The sequence below is a fragment of the Bos indicus genome, chromosome X (assembly GCF_029378745.1).
Source record: "Bos indicus isolate NIAB-ARS_2022 breed Sahiwal x Tharparkar chromosome X, NIAB-ARS_B.indTharparkar_mat_pri_1.0, whole genome shotgun sequence".
In the NCBI taxonomy this organism is placed as follows: domain Eukaryota; kingdom Metazoa; phylum Chordata; class Mammalia; order Artiodactyla; family Bovidae; genus Bos; species Bos indicus.
The window spans coordinates 105,957,335-105,969,406 of NC_091789.1; the positions used below are offsets into that span (position 1 = coordinate 105,957,335).

Here is a 12,072-nt window from a genome sequence, read left to right on the forward strand (position 1 = left end):
TCTGTTCCATCCTTGCCTCAGGTGGTACCTCTTCGATCTTTCCACTCTTCCCGATCAAAAGCCTCCTAGGTATTTATTTTTCTTAGAGTAAAGACCATAGTCCTTGAAAGATAATGGCCTAGAAAGCTCTATGTCATCTGCTCCCCTCATTCCTGCTCAACCGAATCAGTGTCATCTCCTTCTTTCTCCCTTGCCCATTCTGCTGTAGCGCCATGGCCTCTTTGCTATCCCTTAACTGACCACGTATAATCCTATATCTCCTCTGCCTTGCCCTCTCGTTTGTTGCCTAGGTTTCCATGGAACCCACTTCCTCCCTTTCCTCAGAACTTTGTTCAAATGCCTGCTTGATCCGAAGGGACTTTATTCACTGATCACCCTAAACAAAATAAGAGTCACCCACACACTCCCACCCCCACCTGCATCCCAGGATTGTTGGTCCTCTGTATCCTACCAGAGATCACATCACCTACTGGCATATTTTGCATTTATTTGATTGTCTGTCCTTCTCCTCTGGACTGGAAACTCCACGAGGTCAGAGACTTTGTCTCATGTTAATTGCTATCCCTTGAACCTAGCCCAGTACATGGAAGTTGAGTACTCAATAAGTTTTTTTTTTTTTTTAATGAGCAAGTGAATTAATCATTTGAACAAGGTGGTCAGAAACAGGCTATGGGAAATGAGGATTTTCCCAGGCTGGAAGGAGACCTACAGCATCTACGAAATTTTATGTGTTCTAAGAGACCACCTCTACCTATCCTTCATATTTGACTGTTTCTAAAACTGGGATACTTATTAGAATGGACAGTCTGTCCCACGTGCCATCTGCCATGCAGAGGTTATGATGCAGTTGCTGTGGCCCACGCATTTACAAAGTTGGCCATAGCTGTTCACATGGCCAACAGCTTAGTTGAGTTGTCTTGTATATTACTGGCTCTATATATGGCTGAGAGTACCTATCATTTGATGCACTTTCAATAAGAGTACACTTATTGTCCTTCAGATGAATGCATAAAGATGTACAATGGAATACTGCTCAGTCATAAAAAAGAATGAGATAGTGCCATCTGTAGCAACATGGATGGACCTAGAGATTATCATACTAAGAGAAGTAAGTCAGAGGAAGACAAATGCTGTTTGTTATCACATACAGTGATATATGTGGAATCTAAAAAATACAACAAACTAGTGAGTATAACAAAAGGAAACAGACTCACCAATATAGAGGACTAGTGTTTACTAGTGGGGAGAAGGACAGGGGAGAGGGGCAACATAGAGGTAGAGAATTAGGAGGTAAAAACTACTTCGTATAAAATAAATAAGCTACAGGGATACATTGTACAGCACAGGGAATATGGCCAGTATTTTAAAATAACTATAAATGGAGTATAACCTTTAATATTGTGAATCACTGTGCTGTACACCAGAAACTTACACATCAACCATGCCTCAAAAGGGAGGTTACACTTAATAAAATAAAATGTTATTGGCACTGAAACAAAATGTTATTGTGTACCCAGAACAGCGGGGAGTAAATTTGATATTAGTGAAGCAAATGTTCATTGTTGGATAAATGACTGAAATCCCACATTTTCTTTCAAAGCAACAACTAGGAAAATACAAGTAGTTGAAGCTGTGTTATTTGTTGCTGAGATACATGCAGGAGGACTGCCAGTTACACGCCAAGCAGTGTAACTGAAGGCAAGAGAAATCTCCAAACCTCACAGAACAAAGCAATGAAAAGCTAGTTTGACTGTCACTCAGGACTATGTTTAAGGGATTGTGTCATAGTTAATTGACAAAGTTTGTTTCTTACCTAATAATGCATAGAAGAATTGAGTGTCTTACAATCAATGGCATGTCAGGTTGGATGAAATAGAGTGGGTCTGTTTTCTAGATCTTAAATTTACAAAACGAATTTTTCTTTCTTTTGTCATTTATAGTTATTAGTTTACATTTTAGATTTTATGATGCCAAATTTACTCTTCCATATACATTAAACAAAAAGGGAGAAGCTTGGCTAGAAACTTGTGTTTTGGTTTCTTGATTTTCCCCCTGAATGTTTTTTCTCCAGCATTAAGTAGAGAGCTAGCATCATTGGGAACAATTATCCAGAAATGAAATTTGACTTTGGTTGGTTATGATTGGTTTGAAGATAAATTTTTTCAGACACTTGCATGTTTCTGGTTTTCAGCTTTTTCATTTGAATTAATTACAAGCTCCCAAGAAGATAGAAAAATAATAGAGAGAGGGTTCTGAGTGACTATCACCTAACTTCCCACCATGGTGACATCTCAGTTATCATAACCATAGCATAACTACAGTTTAAAAAATTTGTTTTTATTTTATATTGGAGTATAGTTAATTAACAGTGTTGTGTTATTTTTCAAGTGTACAGCAAAGTGATTCAGTTATATGTATACATATACCCATTCTTTTTCAAATTCTTTTCCCATTTAGATATTTACAGAATATTGAGTAGAGTTCCCTGTGCTATACAGTAGGTCCTCGTTGGTTATTTAAGTATATCTGTGTGTACACGTCAGTCCCAAACTCCCAATCTATTCCTTTCTCTTAATCTTCCCCCCAGCCCCAGAACCATAAGTTCATTCTTTTAAGTCTGTGAGTCTGTTTCTGTTTTGTAAATAAATTCATTTGTGTCATTGTTTTAGATTCTGAATATAAGTGAGATCATGTGATAGTTGTCTTTCTCTGTCTAACTTACTTAATTTACTATGAGAATCTCCAGGTCCATCAATGTTGCTGTAAATGGCATTATTTCAATTCTTTTTAATGCACAGCCACAGTTTTTAACAGATCATCTTGCACTCTTCCAATGACCTGCTGGGGAAGGAAAAGAGAGGAAAAGTAGCTTTGTCATACTGTACAACCACTTAAGGAGTGTTCCTGGTCACAGGAGGTGAGATCGGAGGAGCCATGTTCTAGAGAGAGTCATACATTGATGGTTACCTCGTAGAGGAAGTCATCAGGTTAAATTAATTTGTGAGCTAAAACTCTCCAACAGAGAAGGTCATCATTAATTTGCTTTATTTTCAGTGCAAGGTTTCTTTTACGGAAATTGTTTTAAAGCAATTTAAAATGCTCTATAAAACTCTTAAAAGAACAACTTGGAGTTCTAGAATCAGTCGGAAGGGACTTCTGGTCAACCACTGGTTAAGTAAGGTGACTTCCCCTTTACCATCCCTGATAGGTTCCTAGTCGGCTCTTCTGAAGGCCTCTTTCTGCTTAGGTCTTCCTTCCAGTTTCCATATGGTAAGGCTTTTTTTTTTTTTTTTTTTTTTTTTTACGGACACATCACACCACAGACAGTTACTTTAGCGTTCTCTCCTTCCTTCTGCTTAATCAGCCTCAATCCTTTAATACTGGAGTAGTTTAAGCAGTTTCCCTCATTACCCTGCTTACAGCTCCTTCACAGGCTGCAGTTTTTTGAGAGCTTGGCCACATCCTGGAGAGAGGATGATGATGGATCAGATAAATTAGAGAGAGCTGAGAGATACATTTTTGGAAAAATAATGACAAAGGGGATTTAGTACTAGATTGGAAACAAAAGCTCACTATTAAAATCATGCTTTTCACATGAAACGGTGTCCTCCTTTTCTTGTTTCTCTGTCCCATGTCTATTATTTGTTCCTCTTTCACAAGCTAGGGGGTGGTCTGCATTTTAAGGGGTCCCAACACCTCCTTCTCCCCAGCCTGAGCCTCCTACTCACTTCCTGTTTTCTGCCTCACTGACTCTGTGACCTTATCACCTCCCAGCCAAGACCACCACCAGCACCTTCACCTCCACCTCCACCCCCACCCCTGACCTTGCCTGGATGCCTGACTTCCAAGTTTATTTCAGTGCTGTTTTTCGTTTTTCTTCCCTATTGTTAGATGAGAACCAGGTCACGTCAGTATAGTTGGTGATTGATTTACAAAGTCTTAAGTTCACTTACACTTAGCATCAATTATGCCTTTGAAAATTCTGTTTCTTTCCATGGAAAACGTCAGAATAGTAACCACCCCATCCCCAGTCTCACCCCAAACATTTTGGTATATTAGGAAGCAGAAAAAACCCATGCAGAGTACTTCAAGGACTCTTCTTTTCAGAGGACTGAAACTCTGAGAATTAATAAGCCTATTTTCAGTGTCTTCTCCTGCAATTACTGTGTGTGTTTAGTCACTCAGTCATGTCTGACTTTTTGTGACCCCATGGATTATAGCCTGCCAGGCTCCTCTGTCCATGGGATTCTCCAGGCAAGAATACTGGAGTGGGTTACTGTTTACTCCTCCAGGGGATCTTCCTGTCTCAGGGATCAAACCTGTGTCTCAAGTGTCTCCTGCATTGCAGGCAGATTCTTTACCACTTGAGCCATCAGAGAAGCCTTGATCAATTACTATTTAGATCATTTAAAGAGAGAGGACTAAAATATGACTTGGCAGTTTATGGACACTTTTTCCCTTGCAATAGACACAGGTCAGGGTGTGAGAAAACTAGATTTGGGAATATTATTTCTGCTTCATAAGAAACTAAAGCTTTTAATTAGGAACAGTACTGACTTGAAAGTCAAATACTGCGACATAGTGAGCTTGACTGGAGTCAGGTGGCAAGGAACTTGAAGGCAGGGGAGTAGAGAGCCAAGTCACCAAGTCTGAAAACCAATCTAGCTCAGTTTATATTGACCCAGTGTTGATATATTTTTGTAGATATGTAAATAAACCTTGAATAAAATCTCTAAAATGTTCCTTTATATAAGCAGATTTGGAGATATGTAAAACTGGGCATACCAACTGTGATCCCTAAAGAGCTTATCATTATAGATGAAAATTTCCAAATTGAGAAACACATAGACATGGAAAAGTTATTAATAAAAGCTTTTGCCTATTCAGAGTGGTCCTGAAAGATTTTATTTGGTGACCTTATGAAAGGTTGTGCTAGAACAAAAACACTGTCCCATAAATAGAAATGAACTTTGGAAAACTTGACAGTGTGATAAAGACACTGCTCTCCTTGAGCTCCTGTGTGTGGAATATTCTGTAAAGGTCCTAAATCCATTGGGAACTTTTGCCTATCTACAGAATGTCCATACCTATGTTTAAAAGGGAAAAAAATAAACCCACCATGGATAGATAACCCAAAGGGACAATGCATTTTAGCTCATTGGTGTAGGAAAATATGTAAATTTGTCAGGAAAGTTCAAAATATGCCCTCTTGATTTCCTAAAGCATAGACCTGCCCTGGAATAGGACATATTCGATCACTGGAGCCTTTTTTTTTAAGTAGGCAATTTTCCCCATGGTAATATTTATATTCCACAAATTACTAAACAGATTGGGTTAAAAATATGGCAGAAAAGGAAGTGCCTTTCCTGTAAGTCTGGTTAGATATGCACCCTGACTGTAAATAGCTGAGCTATGTCCTTACTCTCCATGTAAATTTAAAAAAAAAAGCAACCTGATTTCATATGTTTCCATCCGCCTTCTTCTCCATATCACTCCTAATAAATTCTTACAAGGATGAGGATCCACTTATTCCAGCATAGTACAGTTTGGAAGTTTCATATGACAACCCTTTTCTCACCAAAAACTAGTATTATGAAAGGAATGCCCACTTTGCTCCACAGGTTTGTTGTTGCTTACAGCCTTCCCATCAGTGTGCTCTTGAAAGGTTAAACTCACGTCTGAGCGATTGTTTTCATAAACTCAGAATTTTGCTTCCAGCCCTCATGGCTCGATAGTGTGTAACCTGGTCTCTCCCCAGTATTAGCCACGTTTTTTTCACACTTATCTCTAAGGGCCAAAGATTATCTCACAGAAGCTCCGAAATAATTCCTGTGTCTGCAATGCATGTGTAAAAGGAAATTTTTCAAGGGAAGAGGGTGAGAATCAAGTTCAAACTCTTGAGAAATTTTGTAAAGGATTATATTGATTAGCAAAAGCTCTCCGGCATCTTCTGGTAGACATGTGAGAGAAAGCAGTGATTGTAATTAATTTTTAGTGAGTGCCACATATTTGATAATTGCTCTGATTCATGCTATTATATTCCTCTTCCTTCACCCACAGCAAAACAAGCTTAATTTGATTCATACCCTTAGGAAGAGGAAAAAAAAGCCTAAGATTACTCACATGGCTGTGATTCAGCTCTTGGCTCTTACCCCCACCTCCCCCTCCTCCTCCCCCCTTTCTCCCACCCTGCCCACTCCCATATTCACTCCCACCCAGTGGCGTTGCCATCAAAAACTGAGTCAGTTCATTCTTTAAAATGGGTGGGGAAAAGAAGACAACTAATGAAAACTTTTCTGAGCAAAGTGTACTGCTTAGATCTGAAATCATTGCAGGAAGACGGGCAGAGTGGCTGCTTATATAATAGGAAAAGCATGGAACAAAGGGCAACTCTCATAAAGAAATGTTAAGAGTGTCTTATATAATTCTAGACATAGTTCACGTGCATGTTAGTAGAGGTAGACACATAGCCACATAGACAGGCATCTATGAACATCTTCTTATTTTGGCAATTTTATATACACTGGATATAAAACTGATCCTCTCATCTTGAAGTATATTACTTTGCTATAATCAAAAAGTGAATCTAGCCATTATCCAAAGATTTTTCTAAATTGAAGTAGTTCATTTACAAGGTTGTATTAATTTCTGCTGTAAAGTAATTCAGTTATGCATGTATATATGCATTCTTTTTTTATATTCTTTTCCATTATGGCTTATCACAGGACATAGAATATATAGTTCCCTGTGCTATCCAGTAGGTCCTTGTTATTTATCCCAAATATTTATTTTTAATTTCTTACTTATTTTTAATTGAAGGATAATTGCTTTACAGTATTGTGTTGGTTTCTGCCAGATATCAACATGAATCTAAAGATGTTTGATCATTGTAAAACATAAGTGAGAAAGTCATTTTGTCAGCCTTCAAATGAACAGTGTGACTTAGAAGCCTTAAGACTGTTGAGTTCCCTCCCATCCCGGAGGAGCTGGAAGATTGGTACTGGGGGTGATAAGCTCCCCTTTAGTGAGCTGATGATTATGGCACATATTATGGATGCAGTGATTTCTGTTCCTTCCTCATATTTTCTCAGTTATTCCCATTCTCCAGATGAAACCAAAGCTGTGAGAAAAAGGAAGTCACTTTCCTAAGTCCCCACAGGTTATAGTCCCATATCCAGTATTAGAACTCAGGCTGTCTGACTGCATCCTGATCTGTAGTTCCGGTTTGTGGGAATCTGACACAGTTGGATCATTTGGTATTTCAGAGATTGCCTGGAGACAGGAGCGGTGACCAAGAGGAAGCTCTGTGCCCAAGCTCCAAACCTGGCTTTAACTAAACTGTTGAATCAGGTCTCTGTGTGTCTTCCTGCATGGAGGGGAATGGAATCAAACCTTCCCCAAACACTCATTTGTAATCCTAATCACCTTCTCTCCATTTTTGCTGGCTTTCCCCCCATTCTGTTACCATCTGTCTCAGAAACACTGCCCGGATAAAGACAAGTCTAAGCAGTTGCTCGCCCTCCAACAAAACATAGAATTATTTCTCTTTTCCCCCAGAGCAGTGCCGAGCACCATATTTGAGGAGTTCCATATTTATAAAACTTGCCTGCATCTCAGCGATGTCTGGTTGCTGTCCATTTTATCATTCTTCAAATATGTTCTATGCTGGCTGGAAACGATTAGCTTTGTTACTGGAGGGTTTGTGGGATGCTTAAATTTCTTCACAGAGTTTTCAGATGGAAATCCATGTAGTTTTCTCCTTTAAGAAATGAAATTCCTTAATAAAAGACAGCATGGGAGAGAGTGCATGCTGAGGTTTCTTTTTGAACCCCCCACACACCCTCACTCCTTGGTTTTCCCTGAGGGTAACTATGGTGGAGTCTTATGTCATGACCCTGTGGAGAGAATAAACAGTGAATCTCTTTTTCCTGGGTCTGAAACCACTTCCTTATGCCTCTGTTTGGGGGCCCCTTTTTGATGCCAAGGGTGGTGCTCCACGCCCACAGGACTGTAGTATTTCCCCCAGTCTTTGACCCATTCACCTTCTTTCCTGGCCAGCTGATGAGTTTCCATGTCTTGACCCATCTGGGCTGACTGGAATGGAAATTCTTCTTGAATGTCCTCCCCAGCAGATCCTAGCCCGATTCTGCACTGGCTTTTGGAAACTCCAAGAAGTTTGGACAGAAAGGCCCCAGCAGATGTCAAATGTAAAACCAGACAAGTATTAAAATCACTGAAACTTTGGGAGGAAAATATGGATTGGCTAGGTGTTTGTCAAGTGATTCTTTTAAGAAAAGTTATGGAATTGTATTTTTCTCATGCAGAAATGTTAAAATGACTATGTATTACTCTAAAATGATGGTGCGTAGAGGGCTGTTAAAGCGCAGAGATTGGATGACAATGATAACAAAACAGCCAATCCTTACATAGTACATACTATCTGTCAGGCATTGTCCTCCACTTGTACATGTATTTTTAACCCAGGTATCACAGCTAGGTATCAGCAGAGCCAGCATTCAAACCTTAGCAAGTCTGGCTCTAGGCTTTAAAAATATGTTATGAATTCTTTTAGATGTCCAAATTTTAGGCATTCGATTCTATTAATATGCTGTTTTCATAGTCTGTGTTTATTTCCATTGAAAACTGTGTAATTATAGATTTTATGGTCTTTATATATTATAGGAAGATAACTTTCTTTAAACCAATAAAATTTTACTCAAAAAAAAGTCAGTGGCTAGATTAATACATCCCTATGGAAATGTAAGTTTTAAGAACCAAATGAGAAATATGTGCACATAGTTAAAATAGAAAGGTTTCAAAAGTACAATTTGGCAATGTACTTCTAAATTGTTTTGTGTGGATTTAACTTCAGAAAGTCAGTTCTATCTATACATTTAGTGTGGGATTTATTCCAGTAAAAGAGTACAGGGACTCTTTCTGTAATGCGAATAGTCAGCTCCTAAATCAACTGGATTTACAGGGTATATACCTTTTCTCTGCCTTCCTCTACCAATTTGAAAATGAGATATTTGAACATTTTGATATATTATAGAAATAGACTGTATTTTTTTATATTATAACAAAATTAGTTCTCCATCAAGGCATAATCAGCAATGCATGTCAAGCCTTGGTCAGAGCAGTTGCTAACTCTGTCAGGGTTAAAGGAAGTATGCTGAAAGGAGATAACTGAAGTTAAACTGCTCAGACCAAGGCTTCCAGATTTTTTGTGTGGGGACTTGGACTCCTTATTACTGCATTCTTCCTGTCTGTGTAATACCTGGGAACAATTTATTCCATGTAATCCCACCCCCATCTTGGTAGTAAACTTTTTTTTTTTTTTTTTTGCTGAAGAGGAAGACTTTCAGGCATGCCAATGTATTTAATCAGAATTTTCTCAGATGACATTGGAAGATTTTCGGGTTTTTATTTTGCAGCTTGTAGGCAGGTTGGGATTTAAGAACAGTACAGATGCTTGTGTGTGTGTGTGTGTGTGTGTGAGAGAGAGATGTGGTTATATTGCATATGTGCTTGTGTGTGAGTGGCTCAGATTAGAATGTGAACTGTAGTAAAGGCAAAAGTGAAAGTTGCAACATGGCTCCCATGCCCCTGACCACTTCCGAAAGAACATGCCACGTGGGCTGCAGACTTACAGACTTAAACTTGGATCCACAGGACAAAAGAGTCCTAGTCCTCCATGATAAAAGCCTCCAGTAGACTAAAATTATAAAACCTGTTTACTGCTGTTCATGTGAACTCAAACGTTCAGTTGCCTCAGTTGCAAAATTTTCAACAAATAATTAGGATGGTTTAAATATTTGGGACTAGAACCAGAGCCTGACCATACCTTCAAAATAATCTTGCAGCTTTCTCCTTTACATGATCCAGTTCTTTGAAACCATTTATAATCTGCCTTGTGGTCCTGAAATGTACAAGTTATAAAAGAAAAAAAATGTGAGCTTGTCAGATTAACTACAATCACCAGTCTAATAAAACTGAGTCACATCCAAATGGGCTGCACTTACGCTACCCTCCCATTCTAGGGAAAACGTGGCTGGGGGAGGCAGTCTGAGTCATCACCTGGTTTGTTTGACATACGCTTCCTTCCATAAATTGGGAATGGCAAGCAGCACAGTGTTCCCGGCTTGCCTCGGAGACAGAGCTTTTGCAGCCTTGCATGATCAAAATAGGGTCTTTTAGGTTTGAAGGTTGAAGCTATGTCCATATTTTGGCTTCAGATGTCTAGGGGAGAGGGAGAAATCGGACAGACCCAAACAAAGAACAAATGTAAGTACCATTTTGGGTGGGGGATAATGAAATGGTAGGGTGTCCACAGTTGAATGTTTCCTAGGATATAAAAAATAATTGAGAACTACATTGGGGGTGTTAGATAAATTAGTAGCTGGCTCACTAAGCGGGGGGCTCATTTACTTAACGAGAATGTTCTCAATGTGAACAGTCCAAAATGATTACATGAGAGAGAGTGGAGAAAGAAAGGGGTGGGGGGAGACTGATAATTTGGTCTTTACGGTACAAATTGGTCCTGACTGTGTTTAATTTTCTCTGAACTATGCAACCATTTTGAGATAAATGTATTTCGTTTAAGAAACTTTTTCACAGCAGACTTTGAATCTCCTTTAGTGGTATTTGGAAGGGCTGAAAAGAGCGGGGGCTCTTGTGTCTCACCCATTTTTCCTCCAGCCGCTGTGTGGAGGCTCACCGGAGCTTTTTAGAATAAAGAAGTTAAGAATGCAAAATTGTTGGGGAGACTGAAGAGGAAGGGGAAAGGAGGAGTAGATTTATAGCTGAAGTGGGTTTGTAAACTCAGCCTCGGCTTGGGGATTATTTTTTAATATGTGCCAGGCACTCCTCTGATTTCCATCCTGGCTTGGTGGTAGCTTTTTGTCTGTCTGTGTGAGGCTCGGGTGTTCCCTATTTTAAAGCCGGAGTTGTCACAGCCTGGGCGTTTTCTGTTTCGGCTTATGGCTTTTTTTTCCCCCTCTTTTCCTGAATGAGTGTCCTTTGTGTAACCCCAGTAATTCAGAAATCCTGCAGTCATAGGGACTGCCCTGTCATGTGACTTAGGTACTAGGTGCTGCCTGCGATTGGTCAGCAGCTAATTGGCGGGTCCCTATAAGAAGTCCCGCTTTGGGCGACCAGTCACTCTCCTGCCTGGGCTGCTGCTCAACAGGGGCCGGGGTGGGAAGGGAGGCGAGGGGGTGGCAATGGGTGTCCAGTGATTCAGCCACATATGATAGATGACCAAGGGACCACTTCCTTGGGGTCTGCACATCATTGGAAGACACCCAAATTGGTTGTGGCTGCCTTGATCAAACTCTGGCTCCCTGAACTGGTAACTGTCACTTTAATGTAGCTTACTGATTAAACTCAGAAAAATGCAGCTAAAAAAATCTTTGCCAGGAACTTGTGTGGACTTACTCCCTGTTCCCCCCCAACCCCCACCCCCTTGTTCTTATTCGTTTTGTCACAGGAATGAAATGCAGATAACTCTTTAGAAAACTTTCATAGGAAAAAAGCGCCTCGTGTGATCTGGAACAAAGACATTTTCTAATCAGATTTATCAAGCTGTGAAGAGGGAGTTTTAGCGAACGGAAGCAGCAGCATTCTGTCACCAGGAAATACTGCTTTATCCAGAATTGGTAAGTGAAAAGTGGCATTGCTCCCTAATAGATATCATATGCTGTGTGTGGGAATTGTAAAATTGTTCACAGACCCCTAACAACTGTGTTGAACTAAAGAACATATAAACAGAGTGAGGAATTCTAAAAAGGAACAGCTCGAGAATATAGCATAAAGACTGAGAAGAAGCCAGGTAATTAACAAAGATGAGCTGAGTATTACCAGTTTAGCCAAATATGAGGGAAAAGAAAATAAAAACGAGTTCTTTGGTAGAATTGTGGCATTAGCATTCCATGGATATAGATTTCCATTTAGTCTGAACAGTATATGTGATAGATACTTGAAGAGATGCTTTCAGAATTAGTCAACTTGCCCTCCTTTTCATCCTTCTACCCCAGAATGTCCAGAATTTAGTTAGAATTCTATAAAATTAAA

At 39.6% G+C, this 12,072-nt stretch overlaps 1 long non-coding RNA gene across 1 annotated transcript in view; it reads left to right on the forward strand.

Moving 5' to 3' along the window:
• The window catches only part of LOC139181342 (uncharacterized), a 121,741-nt gene that overhangs the window by 70,747 nt on the left and 38,922 nt on the right, over positions 1 to 12,072 (forward strand). Inside the window, exons 3-4 of the long non-coding RNA XR_011565332.1 lie at positions 1 to 11,350; positions 11,489 to 11,657. The exon at positions 1 to 11,350 is cut by the window's left edge and continues 20,013 nt beyond it. This is a non-coding gene — a long non-coding RNA (uncharacterized lncRNA). The remainder of the gene's footprint in view (positions 11,351 to 11,488; positions 11,658 to 12,072) is intronic.